Genomic DNA, 19,637 nt, shown 5'->3' on the forward strand with positions numbered 1-19,637 from the left:
TTGCCAGTACCTGCACTGGCCACACAGCATGATGGAACCACCACCAAATTTGACTGTGGGTAGCAAGTGTTTGTCATGGAATGCTGTGTTCTTTTTCCTCCATGCATACCGCCCCTTGTTATGGCCAAATAACTACATTTTAGTTTCATTAGTCCACAGCAAAGTTTTCCAAAATGAAGCTGGCTTGTCCAAAAGTGCTTTAGAACAGTGGTCCCCAAACTTTTTTGCGCCACGGACCGGTTACGTGTCAGAAATATTTTTGCAGACCGGCCTTTATATAAATAAATAATACATTTCTATCAATAAATAATACATTTAAAATAAATATATAAATATGATGAAATAAAATGATACGACTGGCATAAAAAAATATAAACCTCTTAAAAATAAAACTCACCATGACGGTGAATTAGTGGGAGCACTGGGCTTGTTTCTTAGAAACAAGCCGATCCCATCTCGGCGTAATTGGAGACAATGACACCCAAAGTGTGCTGTTGATGTTCACGTTTTTTTCTTTCAAAAAATTCCAAAGGTTTGTCTTTTAATGCAGGATGCTTGGTCTCCATGTGCCGAAGCAGTTTTGAAGGCTTCAATACTCGCCACATATTATGCAGAGTGGGCTTGGCACGTCAGAGTCACCTGTAAGGAAAAGACTGAGACACCGAAACAAAATTTAGACTTACACAGGTTGGTTGAGTTCAATCACAATTCTTGTTAAGAAAGCTCTGTTTTCAAGAAAGTACAATACAGCGCTGGGCCTTTCGTGCGACCATGCTCAAGAGCAGAAAGTCTCCATTCAGAAAAGGCAACGTTCAAGGTTCTTTGGTCAGCTTATATTCAGTTGCACATGCCGGTGTGGGCCGAGTTTGATGGGTGATGAGTCTTTGGGGTGGGGCAAGTTCGCAGGAGAGTTTGATTCCATGGGAGTGGGTGCTGGTTTGGTGAGAGCTGGTTCCGTGGGGTTGGGTGCTGATTATGGGCGATTCGATGTGTGTGGGGGCTGTTGTTTTCCTTTTCGTCTTTCGGCCTTGGCGATCATCTTTGGCCGGGTTCTTGGCTGTCTCCCTCTGGCACCTGCTGGTGACCTTCCTGTAAACATTCTCCTCCATTCTTGCACATACACTGTCCATTCATCATCCTTCCACTTTTATCATTTTGTACGGACTTATGTGAAGTTTTGTGTGTGACATCATCAGTTTGTTAATGTTCCCTGACTATGCAAGTTCTTACTCACCACTTACAATGCATTTGTTTGTTTGTCACATTCTTAGTTTAATTATGCTTCCGACCACATGTCACGTCTCGTCCCCAGGCGTGTTACTATGTGTCTCTGTCTTGGTTTCTGTCAGTGTGCTCGCCCCTCCCCTCCAGTGTGCCCATGATTAGTTTGGTTATTTTCACCTGCCTCTTGTTACCTGTCGTGTATATAAGTCCTGTCTGCCCCTCACGCCCCGTCGGATCATTGCGTGTGTGTTGTTGTCTTAATGGCTTCATGTCTTTTTGTTTCACGTCTTTGTCGGTCAGTCCTGTTGTTGGTTTTGTTAGTAAGTTAGTCTGCCGAGTCTGTTATTTGTTTCCTCCAATAAACCCTGGTCCAAGCTGCACTTGGTCGCCCTGCTCCATTCCGATCCGTGACACCATAGTTTTCATTATTTATCAAAACATTTTCTTTCTGTCCAGAACATTCAATAGTAATCCAAGGCTGGCATCAAGCATTAGGCAAAATACAACGTCACATCAAGCATTAATCAAAAAATAAGATATAATCAAGTACAAAACATTCTTAGACACCTTGGGCTGTGTCCGTGAATTAGAAAAACATCAGGCATGCATTAAACAGTTCCTTAAGGGTCGGTATGCTATTCAGGCAATATATCAACAAACATTTGTTATTTCAAAGTGCACAGAAATACATATCAGAAGTTATAAAAACCTATGTCATCACCATATATAAAAATGTCTAGTTATGTCTTCTTTATCGGTTTGGTGTGCAGGTATAATTATATGCTTAAAATGTTTCTTTTATTGATTTAATATGTGAATATACTTGTCTGCTTATGTACTTTATTCAGTGAGGTTCCGGGATGACAACGGCAAATGAAAGAAAACACTGAAAAGTAGCTGGGATCTGGGGGCCGCACGCGTGTGTCTAAATCGACAAATGATAGAACTTTACTCCCCTGCATCAGAATGTCAAGTTTGAGACCTAATTCAAGCATTCTCCCTATCAGTATGTATGAATCAAAACCTCTCGCATTATGTGCAACAAACGTAGTTCGTTTAAACCGTGGCCTCTGAGAAATTCGTCAACATAATCTGTGCCAAACCACTGTTTCGTCAGTCTATTTGATTTGCAACAGATGAGAAAAGGTTTGTGTAAACCATCTGTATCTACATAGGTTTCGAAATCGTAGTAGACTACATTTTTGCACGGTGGTTGAGGCTTGATTGGCTGAATGTAGCACATGTGGGGGTTCAGCAAGGCATCATCTTGATTTAAGATCTCATCACACACTGTGCACTTTTTAACGGGGCAACGATGTTTAGCACCGGTACCATCAGCTTTCACATAATACCGAAGACCACACTGCAAGCATTTTTTGTATGAAGTGCAGTTGCTCACACGATTCGTCGGTCAAAACTCTTTGTTTGGTATAGCATTCCTCATTACGACAAGTTTTGTTACAGTCGGGGCAGATGACAGGTTTAATCCGTCGTTGTTTACAACACGGATTGAGACAAACGCTACAGTGTCCTTCACACTGGTGCTGTTGCCAATTCTCGTGCCCTTTGTAACACTGTCTGCAAAAGAATGCATGACCAACGAATGCCTCTATCGCTTTCACGCCGTAGTAATGACCCTCGAGGTGTAAGACAAATAAAGTGTCGTTATCTGTTTTTGGATAATGTGTGTCAAAAAAGTCATAGGGCGGCAGTCCTCTTTTTGATACATTACAGTTATTTTCCGTTTGAGGACTTTCTCAAATTTATGGACATCGCCCAGACTCACAGGTGTTTGACAATCCAATCCTACACTCTCGTGTAAGAGCCGTGCCTGTCTTGTGGCCTGTTTTGTTGTGAGTGTGTCATTTAGCAGATAGGTTAGTGAGAGAGCAAAACACAAATTGTTGTCTTTATTACGAGGTATGTGTAAGTGTCGTTTGTTTCAACCTCAAAATCTCTCTGTTGGTAGTGTTCAACAACCTGCGACGCATTCCACCGCGCAATGGAGTGACTATTTGTACAATGAGCTCTAAACCCTCATCAGCCAGAAGCTCTGTATTTGATTGGGCTAAACGCTCAAGCATGTCTGATACACTATCTCTGATAGAGTTGATGTCACTCGTTTGCTGGTAGATGTGAGCTCTATCGTTACTACCCACTAACTCAACCTGAATTACATCACCTGGTTGTGCCCGGCTAACCACCTCTTGCATAACATCATCTATTTTATCTTCAATCTGGAGGTAGAAGGTTGCAAAATCATTAATGTTCTGTTGCGATGGTATATTTAACTGTCGCCTTACCTCTATATTATTGAAATGCGGTCTATTGACTACAACAGAACCGCCACGCTGATCAGCTAATACAGAACCACTATTAGATCGCGTATGTAGATAGAGCTTCAGCTAACTCTGTGTCCGTCGATGTTTCCTGTCGGTTGGCGTGGGATGCAATTGGATTGGTTCCAATTGGATTGGATTGGTAGCACGTGACTCTGATGCGCTTGGTCTCACTGGCTCTGTCGCTTCCACTGCTTCAATATGGCGTTCGCAGGCAGCTTGTGTCGGCTGATTGGTTTTCCTAGTAGCCGCGGCCACGAGATCTGTTACATACATAAAATAAAATCAACTACTAGCATTTATACGAACTATCTTAGATGAACGGTTGACTCACCGTATTCTGATTGTGTTAGGTAAACGTCGCTAAAGTCGTCGTGTAAAGATGCGTGGACATCGGCAAGAGCGATGATGTCTACAAACATTACATAAACATTACATCTTGTTTTATAAAATAACCACAGTGTATTATTATTATTATTTGTTATTATTATTATTTGTTATTATTATTATCATTATTATTACCAGGTGTAATAAGTACCAGGAAAGACGTGGGTTTGGTAAATGGCTCTTTAACAAAACAAGAGTTCAACGAGCCAACAACTACTGAACTGTAACAATAAAAACATATACAAGTTGCTACACGAAATAAAATATATCAAATAACTATAACAAATAATTCACCACCACACGGCCCCAAGCACCGGCGTTGACTTCCAGGCGTGTGGGGGCGTGGACTTTCATCCCCGGAGGTGGCACTTCCAGCCACGGAGGTGGCAGAGAGCTCCATAGAATAGGACCGGGGTGTGTAAAAGCCATGTCCGAGCCCCATCTACCGTCCCCGGACAGCCACCCGGCCGAGCACCGGCCCCCGACTTCCACCCACGGAGGTGAAAGAGAGCTCCGTAGAGTAGGACCGGGCGTGCGTAAAAGCCATGTCCGAGCCCCATCCACCGTCCCCGGGCAGCCACCCGGCTGAGCGCCGGTCCCCGACTTCCATCCACGGAGGTGAAAGAGAGCTCCGTAGAGTAGGACCGGGCGTGCGTAAAAGCCATAATAGTTTTTCAAACCTTCTGTGTCACTCCAAATCCTTAAATTCTTCAAACTCTTCGTCCTCCGTGTCACTTACAAACAAAGCCACTAATGATGGCGGTAGTACGTCATCTTCGTCATCCCGTGATCGAATCTTTGTCCTTTATGTAAACAACCGCCGCGCTGCTGACGTCACTTGAAATTCAAATTACAGTAATCCCTTGCTACATCGCAGTTCGTCTATCGCGGTTTCCCGTTTTTATTTTTTTTATTTTTGAAAAGTTATGGAAAAATTAAAATATAAGTCGCTCCTCAGTATAAGTCGCCCCCCCCACCCAAACTATGGAAAAAAAACCACGACTTATAGTCCGAAAAATACGGTGCTTTCCAAAATTGAAGTGGACCTCAGTGCGCAGGGAGCTTAATTTAGTCCGATTGCGTAACCGCAGTGCGCCAGGCGCTCACTGTCGCATTGCTTTAACAGCGGCTTTGTGTTCCGTGTTATAAGATGGCGCTTCTCTCGAGCCGTGCCCATCTGAAGCAGTTCCTGATCCTGTTCTGTTGTAATACAGTAATTTAACAATGCAGGTTAATACCGGTCAGGATGTGAAATACTGCCACCTTGTGGAGCTATGTATGCTCCGTGTTTCAGTTCAATAAATGCTCGTGAAACTTCAATTGGTTATGGGCCCAGTCGGTCCCAGTCAGTTCTCGTAAATAGCTTAAAACAGTGGTTTTACACGGATTCTGTGTGGAGTACTCGGTGTTGTGGGATTCACAATAGAGGACAGACTGTTTATCGACAAGCTAAGTGGACCAGACAACTGGGCTACGTGGAAATTCCAGATTGAGCATCTGCTGAAAGCTAGGAGTCTATGGGGCATGGTAATGGAGACGGAAACATTAGCACAAGATGCTAACCCAGCTACTTGAGCCGAATTCGCTAGGAGGAAAGGAAAAGCGTTTCAATGTTGGTGCTTAACGTAAGTACATCTCAGCTATATCTGATTACAAGTTGCCAGTCACCTAAAGAAGCGTGGGATACGCTGAAGGGACATTGTGAGAGAGACACTCTAGCAAATAAATTGTTTCTAAAGAATAAGTACTTCAGGTGTGAAATGAAGGAAGGCGAAACGATAACCGAGCATTTGAAGCGCACGAAGGAATTAACAGATCAACTCAGTGCTATTGGTGCTGTAATTGAGGAGGAAGATCAGATTGGGACATTGCTAGGTAGTCTTCCACCCAGCTATGCAACAACTGTCACTGCCCTGGAAACAAAGATGGACAGTTTGACTCTTCAATTCGTGCAGCAGTCATTAGTAAATGAGGAACAAAAGCGAGTGCAGGCAGATGGCAGTACCAGTGTTGCGCCACAAGGTGCCGCCTCTGCAATGCAAACTCAAGTGCGTAGGGATCCACTGCCTGAGGGAATTGACAGATCCAAGTGGAAATGTTTTAAATGTGGGACGGAGGGACATCTGAAACGAAATTGTCTAAAGTTAAAAAATAAAAATCAAACCCACAAGGCTAAACAAATGACATGCGAGGATAATGAAAATTCTGCGAGTGCAACTGAATGTGCATTTGTGGCCAGAGAAAAGCAGAATAAAAAAGAGAAACAGGTCGAATGGCTGATCGACTCTGGAGAGTCAAAACACATGACATGCTCAAAAGAAATACTGCAGGATTACCAGGAATTCACAAAGCCACAATCAGTGAAACTGGCCGACGGCAGAGTAGTCGATGCACAAGGACTCGGCAATGTAAAAATGAAAATGACTTTCAAAGTGAGTGATGTCAAAGATGTCACAATGTATGATGTGCTGTATGTTCCCAAGCTGTCAGGGAATTTTTTCTCAGTGGGAGCTGCTGTGAAAAAAGGGAATACTGTGCAGTTCAAGAAGACCCAGTGCTACATTTGCGGAAAAGATGGAGATCTTCGAGGAATGGGAACACAACGAGCCGGTGGATTATACCAGGTGGATGTGGAGGGGAGTACGCCTGTCCCTCATACAACAGGAAGTGCATCAGTTGCAGCCAGCCTATGGCATCAAAGACTGGGTCACACCACCATGCTGAAGGATCTTAAACCTTTGGTGAGTGGAATGGACTTTTCTGCTGAAAAAGACAACTCCTTCTTCCAGGTGTGGAGTGCAAGCTGGCTAGGAAGCCATTCAAGTCAGTGGGAAAAATCCGCTCAAAGCGAAAACTGCCGCTGATTCATAGTGATGTCTGTGGTCCCATGCAGACTGAATCCATAGGTGGGTCAAAGTACATCGTGACATTCATTGATGACTACTCAAGATGCTGCAAGGTATACTTCATGAGGCAGAAAAGTGAAGTGCTCAGTGTCAAACGCACCTCTCGCATTAAGGTGCCCCCGGCATCCCGGTAACGGGTTTGTTTTAGCCGGGTTCGGAGATTCGTCCGTAATCTAACCACCCGAGTTAAATTAACTCCACCGGAATCAATCTAATTTTTGTACGACGCCAATCCCTCTCAAGTCACCCGAAGCTCGAGCCGAGTAACTCAATTCGAGGCAAGACTTCGAAGTGACCGCATCGTATTGATGGCTCCCCGCTAGTGTTTGAAGTTCTTATTTTGTTACGGATATTTTTTAGATGTCTTTGTTAAGACCTCAGGGATTCGTTTGTATAGCGCACCCAAGCACTAGTTTTGCTGAAGTAAATGTTGATATGGGTCCGTTCCACTTGGTCGCTCATGCAGCGAGCCGACCAACTTTTTATTCGAAAGAGAATCGAATTAATAAAAGTGTGACAATAATAGCATTTAAGAAGAAAATTAATGCACTTTATATGATTAATTCTAACTTCCTATACGTAGATCTAGCACTTGACCGTCGGAGTTCTTCACCCCACTTAATTGCTTTAAAAAGAATAGCGACTTTCTTAAACCGAATAAAAATGTCGTGCTCTATTTAGATTTGCCCAATAATTAATTTGGAAGGCAAGTCTATTTTTTTGATCGTGTCCCATTTAACTTTTGACGCGGCCCGACAAATTTAGGAACTGGGCCGCGCCCGACGGACAATCGAAATACTTTTATCCTCCACCAACTTCAATGATTTATTTTAATCGTCGTCGTTATGTTATTTAAAGGAAGTAAATTCTCAACCGAATTCACTTTTAACGAAATCAACTCTTCTGTTAAATATTTACGAAAGTTATTTAATTCTCTAACTTGCTCGGAGTTACTTTTTACGCGGCCCGTCAAAAAGGGGAAGCGGGCCTGAGCCTTTCAAATAGTTAAATAACTTTCCGTTCTACACAAAACCAATAGTCTGATTTAAACACTTCCTTTAATTTATTCAGACGAAACAACTTTCGAACGGATCGAAATTCACTCGTGGCTCAGATAACTACGGAAGTTATTTAAGTCTCTAACTTGTTCGGAGTTCCTTTTTACGCGGCCCGTCAAAAAGGGGAAGCGGGCCTGAGCCTTCGGTTGCATATTCAGTACAAATCCGCGCACAACGAAGTAAGTAATATACAAAACACATTTATTGAAGAAACATGGAATAGAATTACAAATCTCAATTACTCCAGAAACTGAACAATTTCACTCACTGATACCCGTGTTAATAAAATCATTCAATCCCAGAACAATTCGATTGCAAAACACAGTTCATAAAAAAGGGAAGAGGTAAATACCAGCTGCGTGCTATTTTTGGTGGAAGCAAAGTCGAGTGATCAGTTCGATCTTGCTTCTAAAATCCAAATTAGAAAAACAGGCTGGCCACGAGGAAGCCGGCGGCCCGATGACTATTCCCCCCTCTCGCTAAAATACATAAAAACGGTCATTCTCACCTATTTCTCCTATAAAGTTGTCCAGTCCAATTTTTGGGAGTAAATCCAAGTTAATTTCAGTCCAGCGATCCTGCGTCTCACACAAAGATCTTTGGGACTTTGGAAAAAATCTTGAAACTCCTCTGGGCCTCTTCACGTATGAGCGCTCTTTTGGGGGAAAAAAGCCCTGAAGCTGCTCCTGCAGGACCTTTTATAGACCTCTCCGTCCCCCCCCTCCCCTTTCTTTTCTCCTGTACTTTCCCTATAGGGTAAGACTGCCCAGTTTTCCCACGCCTATAGAAGGGACTGGCCAGCTTTCTCACGCCTATAGAGGGAACTGGCCAGTTTTCTCACGCCCATAGAGGGAACTGGCCAGTTTCCCCACGCTTGGTTATCTGTGGCCTTCAGCAGCTGTTTCCGCCCTGACCACGCAGTACTTTCCACCAAATGCACAGCTAGTGGTAAAACCTTTCACTTCCCCTTTTCTTCTCTTTCTGTTACATGAAAATAACTTTTTAAAGTTACGCTTCAATTAACTCTGAAATAAAAATCCAAACCCTTGACCTACTTTTCTAAACAATTTATGTCACGCCACTATTCTCATAGTGACGGGTCTCTTGATCGAATTGACAAATAATATTGCTTAAAGCGGTTACAGAATACATTTTTAGCCAAGCAAAGAAATCAAAAATAAAAATCACATTTGTGCTTCTCCAAACAATTTATGTCACGCCACTATTCTCATAGTGACGGGTCTCTTGATCGAATTGACAAATAATATTGCTTAAAGCGGTTAGAGAATACATTTTTAGCCAAGCAAAGAAATCAAAAATAAAAATCACATTTGTGCTTCTCCAAACAATTTATGTCACGCCACTATTCTCATAGTGACGGGTCTCTTGATCGAATTGACAAATAATATTGCTTAAAGCGGTTACAGAATACATTTTTAGCCAAGCAAAGAAATCAAAAATAAAAATCACATTTGTGCTTCCATGCGTGACTCACACTCTGACATCGTGCTACTCTTTTATTTCTATTTTACCATGTTTAGCTTATTCTGGCCCCTCTTTTGGTCTCACGTTTTGGTCTGGCGCCATCTTTTGGACAAATTTGGAATTTCAGCTCTGCCAATTTATTCCTGTGAACAATCCATATTCTACCATTTGCACCATCTCTACCCCCATGTTACATGACATCAGCAAGTTCAAAGAGTTTGAGAGAACATTCTCCAATGAGTGTGGACAAAGAGTTACAAGACTGAGAACAGACAAGGGTGGGGAATACACGTCGAAAGAATTCCAAGAATACCTGAAAGCTCAAGGCATCCACCATGAAATGTCTGTACCCCACACACCACAGCAAAATGGTGTAGCTGAAAGAAAAAATCGGACTTTAGTTGAAGCAGCAAGGAGTATGCTGTCTTATGCAAAGCTGCCAAACATGTATTGGGCAGAGGCTGTAGCAGCAGCAGCCTATGTTCAGAACAGGCAGTCCACATCACTTCTAAAGCAACAGAGATGGAGTGGCAAAAAGCCGAACATCTGTCACATGAGAGTTTTTGGCTGTGTGGCATATGCACATGTTCCAGAAGTAGAGAGGAGAAAGCTGGACAAGAAAGAGGTGAAGCTTCGCTTCTGTCACGTGCTGGCGCCACCTGCGACACGACCACGCCCCTCCTGTCAGCGGAATTACCGCCACCTGCCGCGGGCTCATTAACAGCGCTATATCAGCGCCGCCAGTGGAGACACACGTGTCAGCCTGTCCCGTGATCCTGCTTCGCTCATCCGTCCCTGTACACCTGACTCGCTTAACCATTTTGGTATTCCCGCAGAATTGCCTGTCTACCCCAGCCAGATCGCCGCTCCAGCGGCAGCTATTCCCATCTTTCCCCTACAATAAAGTCTCTGTCGCTGCGCACTTGGCTGCACTGTCTGCTCCCTTACAGTACAGGCTGACATTTGCTATGCAGCCAGCGAACGACGAGACGGCATTGAGTCGACTGGACATCATGGACATTGGCCTGGCTCGTCAGTGGGGAATCGACTTCCTGCCTTTGAGCCCCTCCATCCCCACACGTGCCATTGATGGCCGTCTGATCGGCGAGGTGGCTTTCGTGACGGAACCAGTTAAGTTACTGCTCTCCGGCAATCACCATGAAACCATCCAGTTTTTTCTTCTTTCCCTCCCAGGAAAGCGGCTCATTCTGGGGCACCCTTGGTTGGGGCAGCGCAACCCGGTGCTGGACTGGGAAATGAGGGTTGTTCGGCAGTGGAGTGAACGCTGCCATCGTGTGTGCCTGAAGGCGGCCACCAGCCCACTCAGGAGAGCCCTGCCCAGGTACAGTCTCCAATGTCCCAGCGTTGTATCACGAACTCAAAGAGGTTTTTAGTAAAGCCAGGGCCACTTCTCTTCCCCCACACTGGTCCTACGATTGCGCCATCGATCTGTTGTCCGGCACCTCCCCTCCCAAGGGCCGCGTCTACTCCCTGTCCGCTCCTGAGCGCAGGACCATGGAGGAGTACATCCGGGAGTCCCTGGCGGCCGGCATCAAACAGCCATCCTCTTCGCCTGCTGGAGCGGGTTTCTTCTTCGTGAAGAAGAAAGAGGGCACACTCCTCCCGTGCGTCGACTACCGGGGAATAAACAAAATCACTATATGGAACCGCTACCCTCTGCCTCTTCTTTCTTACGCCTTCGAGAGCCTTCAAGGTGCCACCATCTTCACAAAGCTAGATCTTCGCAACGCCTACCACTTAATCCGCATCCGGGAGGGAGAAGAGTGGAAGATGGCTTTCAACACCCCGAGCGGACACTACGAGTAGTCGGTGGTTCCATTTGGGCTCACCAACGCCCCAGCGGTTTTCCAGTCCTTAATAAACAATGTTCTAAGAGACGTGCTGGACAAATTCGTGTTCGTTTATTTGGACGACATCCTCATTTTCTCCCACTCGCTCCCTGAACACATCAAACATGTCCGGGCGTTGCTGCGCCGCCTCCTGGAAAATTCGCTCTACGCGAAGGCAGAGAAGTGCAAGTTCCACGCACCCTCTGTCAAATTCCTCGGCTCCGTGGTGCGTGAGGGATCCATCGAAATGGACCCTGGGAAGGTGCAAACGGTCACGTCATGGCCTGTTCCTGAGACACGGAAGCGGCTGCAACAGTTTTATTGCCGCTTTATTCGTGGATACAGCACGGTGGCCGCGCCCCTCACCGCCCTTACTAGCCCCGCCTCCCCGTACAAGTGGACAGAACGGGCGGAACAGGCATTTCAGGAGCTTAAGAGGAGATTCACATCCGCTCCCGTCCTCCGAGTTCCCGAGCCCGACAGACAATTCATGGTCGAGGTGGACGGCTCGGACGTGGGTGTTGGGGCGGTGCTGTCCCAGCGTAGCCGCCAAGACGATCGTCTCGACCCGTGCGCCTTCTTTTCTGGAAGCCGCCTCGCGCGATCAACCCGGCCCCAGCAATTGCCCGGACGATCGCCCGTTCGTCCCTGAAGGCCTGCGGTCATCCGTCCTGCAATGGGCGCACGACTCACGCCTGGCCTGTCATCCCAGAGCTGCCTGCACGAGGTACGTGGTGGCACAGTGTTTCTGGTGGCCCACCTGGCAAGTGGACACCAGCGATTATGTCAGAGCCTGCTCAATTTGTAACCGCTGTAATACGTCTACTCGTCCTCCGGCCGGGCTGCTCCAGCACTTGCCGGTTCCCCGGCGTCACTGGTCTCACCTATCGGTGGACTTTGTCATGGGCCTTTCCCCTTCGGAAGGAAACACGGTGGTCCTCACAGTGATGGACCGTTTTAGCAAGATGACACATTTCATTCCTCTGCCTAAGCTCCCGTCTGCGAAGCAGACTGCGTCCATCATGGTGCGGGAGGTTTTTCGTCACCACGGTCTCCCACAAGATATCGTGTCAGACCGAGGCCCACAATTCGCTTCCACCTTCTGGGCGGAATTCTGTCGACTACTCGGCGCTACGGCCAGCCTCTCCTCTGGGTTTCACCCTCAGTCCAATGGGCAAGCGGAGCGCCTGAACCAGGAACTGAGCAGGTCCCTCCGATGCATGGCCGCCGGGGACCAGCACGGGTGGGTCCAACAGCTTCCCTGGGTAGAGTATGCTCACAATTCCCTCCCCAGCTCGGCCACGGGGCTTTCGCCTTTCCACTGTGTTTTCAGGTACCAGCCACCCTTGTTTGCCCACCAGGAGCGTGGTGCGGCGTGCCCGTTGGCCCTGGCTTGTGTCCGCCGTTGTCATCGAGCCTGGGCGAGGGCCCGGATCACTCTTCTCCGCTCAGTTTCAGGCTACGCCCGCCAGGCGAACAAGCTCCGGAGTACAGAGTGGGGCAGCGTGTGTGGCTCTCGACGCGTGATTTGCCGCTGCGAGCGGGATCCCACAAGCTGGCGCCCCGCTTTGTTGGACCGTTCCCTATTCAGAGGGTGATTGGCCCGTCCGCCGTCCGTCTTCTCCTTCCAGAGTCCATGAAGGTTCACCCCACGTTCCTTGTGTCCCATGTGCTGCCCATCTTTGAGAGCACATTGGCGCCGGCACCCGTTCCGCCGCCGTCCGTCCCGCCGCCGTACGTCCCGCTGCCGCCCCAGCTTGTCGAAGGGGGTCTGGCTTAGGCCGTCCGCTCCTTGCTCCGATCACGGTGGCGCGGTCGTGGCCTCCAGTACCTCGTGGATTGGGAGGGTTATGACGATGCGCACCGCTCCTGGGTGCCGAGCCGCTGGATACTCGACCGTTCGCTCATCGCGGAGTTCCATCGGTGTCATCCGGACCAACCGGGTCCTCGGCGCGGACGCCCGAGGAGGGACGAGGGGACCAGGAGTGAGGTTCCGGGGCGGCCTTGTCCGCCGGCACCGGAGTCTTCTTCTCCCGCGTCCGTCGATCCTGCGTCCACTGAGGAGTCGGACGCTTCGACGGAGTATTGACCCCTCTGCCTGGTCGTCCGGGGGGTTGCCTTCTTTTTTTTGTTTTGGTTCCTGGGGACGTGGGGAGCTGTCCCTTGTGGGGGGGGGGGGGGGGGGGGGTTCTGTCACGCCACCTGCGACACGACCACGCAACTCTTGTCAGCAGAATCACCGCCACCTGCTGCGGGCTCATTGACAGCACTTTTCACATGACTCTGAGGGTATATCAACACTGCGTGTGTGTGCCTCTCAGTAGTGACATGCTAAAGACAGACACACGCACACACGCACGCACGCGCACGCACACCCACACGCACACACGCCACTAGGCTTCATGTGATGCATTAGCGTTGCCGTGGACGACGTAGCATCCATCCTCGTTCTCCCATGTCGCAAATAATCTGCTGCCCAACACATGCTGCTCATCAAGCACGTTGAAACACTTTGACGCAAAGGCAGATTAACACAACATAAGACACTTCACTGGGTACACCAACCAATCACAAGATAATAATGGTGACTTTGGATTGACAGATATGTTTATTGCTCTACTTGTACTCTTTCTTATATTTTGACTATCATTCAGTTAGATAAGGCGGTTGACATTGTGAAATATAGACTGCTAGTTATCTGATATCTACATGCTAGTTAATGTATCTACAAGCTAACTTTGTCCACGTTAACTACAATATACTTGCTTGTTAATTGTTGCTAGTTATAGAACATAGATAACCGCAATCTACTGTGTGTACGAGCTATTCAATAACGGAATTTTGGTGATTCGTTTATTATCTGATGGTTATCTCCTAACTCTGTCCCATAGCTAAAATATCTATTATCAGTTATTGGCGAGCTATCTGCTAGCAAGGTCTAGTTAACTGAAAGTTAGTCGTATCTCCCATATGTCTAACTGTGTGAGTGCGTAAAGTTTATCTGAAACTATTCGTATTTTTTTCCGTCCAACATATCACATCACAGCGAGAGAGAAAGACAAGATGTCTTCTCATCCTTCTAGCTTCGGAGGAGGATCAGGTTTTTGGGCTTCCTGTGCAAGAGGAAGTGGAGGTTAACACAGACTCGGGTTTCAGGCCATTAGCTCGCCTAAGATGAGTGAGGGAGAGAGCCCCGGGCCTGACCATCCGGCTATTACTCTACCCATCCATCCGTCCATCCATCCATCACTCCATCCACCCACACGTTCCAGGAGGATGGAGGCGGGATGCTAAGTCACAGCCTGATGGTGGCAACAGGTGCAGGAGGAGGCGGAGGATGATTATGGGATGTGTGGTTGGTTGTGGACAGTGGGGGGCTGTCAATCTAGTTGTGTTAATGATAGTTATCGATGAGCCACCTGCAAATTAAACGCTCAATATCCACACACTGAATGTTTGTCATCTCGTCAAGATATATGCTTCTGATCAGCTAGCAAGCAATGCAATATGTAAAGATGCTATTTGCTAGCTATCAATTAGCAATGGATGGTCATCTACAAACTATGTTAGGTGTCAGTTAAAAATAGGTTAATAAACCTACAAAGAATCTGCAAGCTAGTCAGTCGCTACTTATTGAGAAGACATATGCAAACAATGAGCTAGTAACCTGGAGAATGTGTCTTTTTCATATAATTTGATTTATAACCATAAAGGTGCATGTATTTTTTTTTTATTCCACCTTGGTGGTGCATGTATTTTTTTTTTATTCCACCTTGGTGGTGCATGTAATTTTTTGTTTATTCCACCTTGGTTTTTAAACGTCTCCTATCCTACAACAGCGATGCTTGAAACTAAATCTCCAAAAAATATTGATTGAAAATTTTTGGCCATAACAGAAAAGATGTGTGTGAGTTTTATGGGAAAAGAAACAAGAAGCAATATGAGGAAAATTATCCATCCATCCATCCATCCATCCATCCATCCATCCATCCATCCATCCATCCATCCATCCATCCATCCATCCATCCATCCATCCATCCATCCATCCATCCATCCATCCATCCATCCTCCCTCTATATCGCATGTCCCCACGGGGGTCGCGGGCGTTCTGGAGCCTATCCCAGCAGTCATCGGGCAGTAGGCGGAGGACACCTTGAACTGGTTGCCAGCCAATCGCAGGGCACACAGAAACAACCAACCATTCGCACATGCACACACACCTATGGGCAATTTGGAGTGCTCAATCAGTCTACCATGCATGTTTTTGGGATGCGGGAGGAAACCGGAGTTCCCGGGGAAAACTCACATAGGCACGGGGAGAACATGCAAACTCCACCGAGGGAGGAGTGGAGGTGGAATCGAACCCGCAATGTCTGAACTGTGAGGTGGACATGCTAACCAGTGCGGCACTGTGCCACCCTAAGAGGAAAATGATACGTACATATCTAAAATTCCAATTAGCAGCTCAAGAAAATATGTTTCGAATCATGAAATGTCATTTGGGAAACAATGGCAAACACATGTTGACATTAAAAGCGTGATACCCGCGTGTCAGCCTGTCCCGTGATGCTGCTTCGCTCATCCGTCCCTGTACGCCTGACTCGCTTAACGATTTTGGTATTCCCGCAGAATTGCCTGTCCACCACAGCCAGATCACCACTCCAGCGCCAGCTATTCCCATCTTTCCCCCACAATAAAGTCTCTGTCGCTACGCACTTGGCTGTACTGTCTGCTCCCTTACAGCTTCATGGGATATGCCAACAATGCCAAGGGCTATCGTCTGTTCGATGAGGAGTAAAGGAGGATTCTGATTCGTCGGGACGTCATCTTCAATGAGACCGACTTTGACTGGAAACAGGAAGTGGAAGTGTCTTGTTCAGACAGTGATGCTGGCAGTGGTCCTGATGAGAGAGGAGCATCAGTAAACGATGACACATCAGTCAATGAAGCTTCGAGAGAATGCGGCAGAGTCAGAAAGCCCCCAAAAAGGTATGGCTATGATGAATATGCAGACTGTTGAACATTATGCAAATGTATGTAGTGTAAATGAGCCAAGTACACTGAAGGAAGCAATGATGAGCTCTAATGCTAAGGAATGGAAGGAAGCAGCTGATTTGGAGCATGAGTCCCTGCTTGAAAATGATACTTGGGACTTAGTGGAATTGCCAAAAGACAGAAAGCCAATAGGTTCGAGATGGATGTTCAAAGTCAAGCACCATAGTGATGGAGAAGTGGAGAGATACAAGTGCAGACTTGTTGCCAAGGGTTACTCACAGAAGTATGGCACTGACTACGATGAAACTGTCTCACCTGTTGTACGATTCAGCTCAATGCATACATTGCTGTCCTTTGCTGTTCAGAATAACATGCATGTACACCAGATGGATGTCGTTGCTGCATTTCTAAATGGACATCTAGAGGAGGAAATCTACATGGAGCAACCAGACGGGTACGTCAAACCAGGCCAAGAGCACTTGGTGTGCAAGCTGAAAAAGTCAATCTACGGCCTTAAGCAGTCACCTTAAGAAAGTAAGACTTTCACAGAGTTCATGAAAGATCTTGGTTTCAATCAGAGCACATCAGACCCCTGTGTGTTCGTGAGAGCTCGACAGGGGCTAAAAATATTAGCTGTTTATGTCGATGATCTGATTCTGATCACAGAGTCACTGCAGAGCATGAGTGAGTTGAAAGTTGCTCTGAAAAAGATATACAAGATGAAAGACATGGGTGAGTTGTCTTACACACTGGGCATCTCCGTGATTCAAGACAAGACAAGCAACTGTGTGTATCTTCATCAAAAGCATTACATTAAAGCCATTCTTCAGAAATATGGGATGGATAAAGCCAATCCGGTCACAAACCCAGCTGATGCAAATGTGAAGTTGCAGAAAAATGATGGTGTCAATAAGCCAGTGAATCCAGGTACCTACCAGTCAATTGTACGAAGCCTGTTGTACGCAGCAATAGCCACCAGGCCAGACATCGCACAAGCAGTGAGTGCTGTGTCAAAGTTCAACGCAGAACCAAACACTGCACACATGACTGCTGTGAAGAGGATTCTTCGCTACCTGAAAGGTACCACAAACCTCGCTCTCAAGTACCAGAGGTCAGAGTCTGGAACTTTAGTCCGCTTCTCAGATGCTGACTGGACAGGAGATCAAGATGATCGTCGTTCTACAACCGGGAACGTCTTCCTACTGAGTGGAGGAGCAGTAAGATGGCTTAGCAAGAAACAGAACACAGTCGCACTGTCAACAGCTGAAGCAGAATACGTCGCTCTCAGCCAGGCACCACAAGAATGTACCTGGCTTACATGACTACTCAGTGATCTCGGAATGGACGTTAAATCAACAGTGATTCTGGAAGACAACCAAGGAGCTATTGCCATAGCTAAGAATCCAGTTGACCATTCAAGAACAAAGCACATAGACATTCGGTACCACTACATTCGTGAATGTGTGCAGAATGGACAAATTCAACTGCAATACTGTCCTACAGATAATATGAAGGCAGATATCTTGACCAAGCCTTTAGCAAGGCAGAAGTTTGCGTATCTTAGGAGAGTGATTGGACTTTGTGGTGTGTAACTCTGATAAGTATAAGTCATAGGTCAATGTTTAGTATTGTTAGAGTTTAATACATCTCCTAAGTGATTTAAGTTAAAGAAAGTAAGACTTAAGTTTATTGTAAAATTAAGTGGGAGTGTTGTAATACAGTACCGTAATTTCCGGACTATAAGTCGCGTTTTTTTCATAGTTTGGGTGGGGGGGCGACTTATACTCAGGAGCGACTTATATATGTTTTTTTTTCACAAAATATTACTTGATCATTAAGACATCACTTAAAAGTATAGAACTGAAGCACTCTGTGGAGTTTAACAACTCTCTCATCGAGGTGCTAAAGGCTGACAATGCGTCACTTCGGACTGAAGTAAACCTCCTCAAACATTTGAGAGCCGAACTACAAAGGGACAAGGTCAACATGGCAAACTCCATTCTTGATCTGCAGTGCCGAAGTATGAGGGATAACATCATTGTACACGGACTTGCAGAAACAAAAGATGAAACTCACCGGAGATCAGAGGAACTTGTCAAAACATTTCTTGTCAACGAGTTGAAAATGAAGCCTGAGGACGTCGGAGTTGTTCGCTTCTCCAGAGTACATTGCCTCGGGAGGACCAGAACCGACCAACAGAGGATGCCCCGTCCCATTGTGGTTAAAGTTGTTGACTCAAAGATGAAGTCTACCGTCATTGTCGAGGGGCAGAGAGCTAAAAGGCTCTACCTACTCCATCAGCAATCAGTTCCCTCCGGAGATCATGAACAGACGGAGGCTGCTTCACCCGATCATGGCCGAGGCAAGAAAAGCCAAAAAGACCGCTCGACTATTCATTGACAATCTTTACATCGACAGCAAACTGTACAGGAACCCCCGAACAACTTATTGGCTGAGTGCAGGAGATGGAGACATTAATCCTGATCTCCAGGAGGAACTGTCTGCCAACTCGCAACATGCCGCCTCCCCGCAACTGTAAACACAGGCGCGTGAAGATTACGTCATAAGAAAATCGCGTCCCTGTCGTCATGACAACCACTGAACCTGGAGACGGTGAATGGCTTATTTCTCTCTTTCTCTACCCATCTCACCACTCGCCCCCCTCCCCCCTTTTTTCCCCTTTGCTCCTCTCGCTTACATTTTTTTTTTTTCATTTTTGGCTTGGGAACTGGCCTGAATACTACTGACTGGGTAGAACTAGGCAATTGTCTGTTTGTCTGCTCTGTGACAATACAGCGGGTAATGTCGACAGAGTGTTCTTGTGTGTTTGAGTGTGTGGGTATATGTGTGTACGTCTGTCAGGCCAGCTTTGGTATGGATGAGTGTATGTATATGTCCATGGTCTTTAGTGTGTGTCTTTGTTGCTGGGTCTCAGTAAATCTCACCCGTTACCTTGTGCATGGCATTTAATGAAACTAGACAGTGAAGGAGACGAGGTGACAAATTGCATTGACTATCATGCATCAACGAGTTGAAAATGAAGCCTGAGGACGTCGGAGTTGTTCGCTTCTCCAGAGTACATTGCCTCGGGAACTGGTTTATCTTTCAGTAAATAAGGGTTCAAGGGTTTTCTTATTCAGCTCTTCAGAAACAAAGCACATCCGCGGTGCTTACAAATATAAGTTGTAATCAGTATATTCCTGAGCAATTAAATCATTTAACAAATATTAATAACTGCTTTTTTTTTTGCATTTAAACATCAGGAGCTTGAATAAACATCATGATGATCTAGTTACTCTACTTACAAACACAGGCTGCAACTTTGACGTAATTGGCTACAGTGAAACTTGGCTGAATGACAGGTCATACACTGACATCTTAAATCTTAATCGC

At 46.3% G+C, this 19,637-nt stretch overlaps 1 long non-coding RNA gene and 1 pseudogene across 1 annotated transcript; one reads left to right on the plus strand and one right to left on the minus strand.

Annotated features, from left to right (window-relative positions):
• Positions 1–692: 692 nt before the first annotated feature.
• LOC148404727 (uncharacterized) lies at positions 693–9,673 on the minus strand. The gene is made up of 3 exons (XR_015861398.1): positions 8,423–9,673; positions 3,898–3,975; positions 693–3,826 (listed from the first exon to the last, which is right to left on the minus strand). It is a non-coding gene; the product is annotated as an uncharacterized LOC148404727 (long non-coding RNA).
• Positions 9,674–17,287: 7,614 nt separating this feature from the next.
• Positions 17,288–18,783, plus strand: LOC148404728 (uncharacterized; annotated as a pseudogene).
• The last annotated feature ends 854 nt before the right edge of the window (positions 18,784–19,637 follow it).

Source organism: Syngnathus floridae, chromosome 1, assembly GCF_059516105.1.
Source record: "Syngnathus floridae isolate MCC-2025c chromosome 1, RoL_Sflo_1.0, whole genome shotgun sequence".
Classification (NCBI taxonomy): Eukaryota; Metazoa; Chordata; class Actinopteri; order Syngnathiformes; family Syngnathidae; genus Syngnathus; species Syngnathus floridae.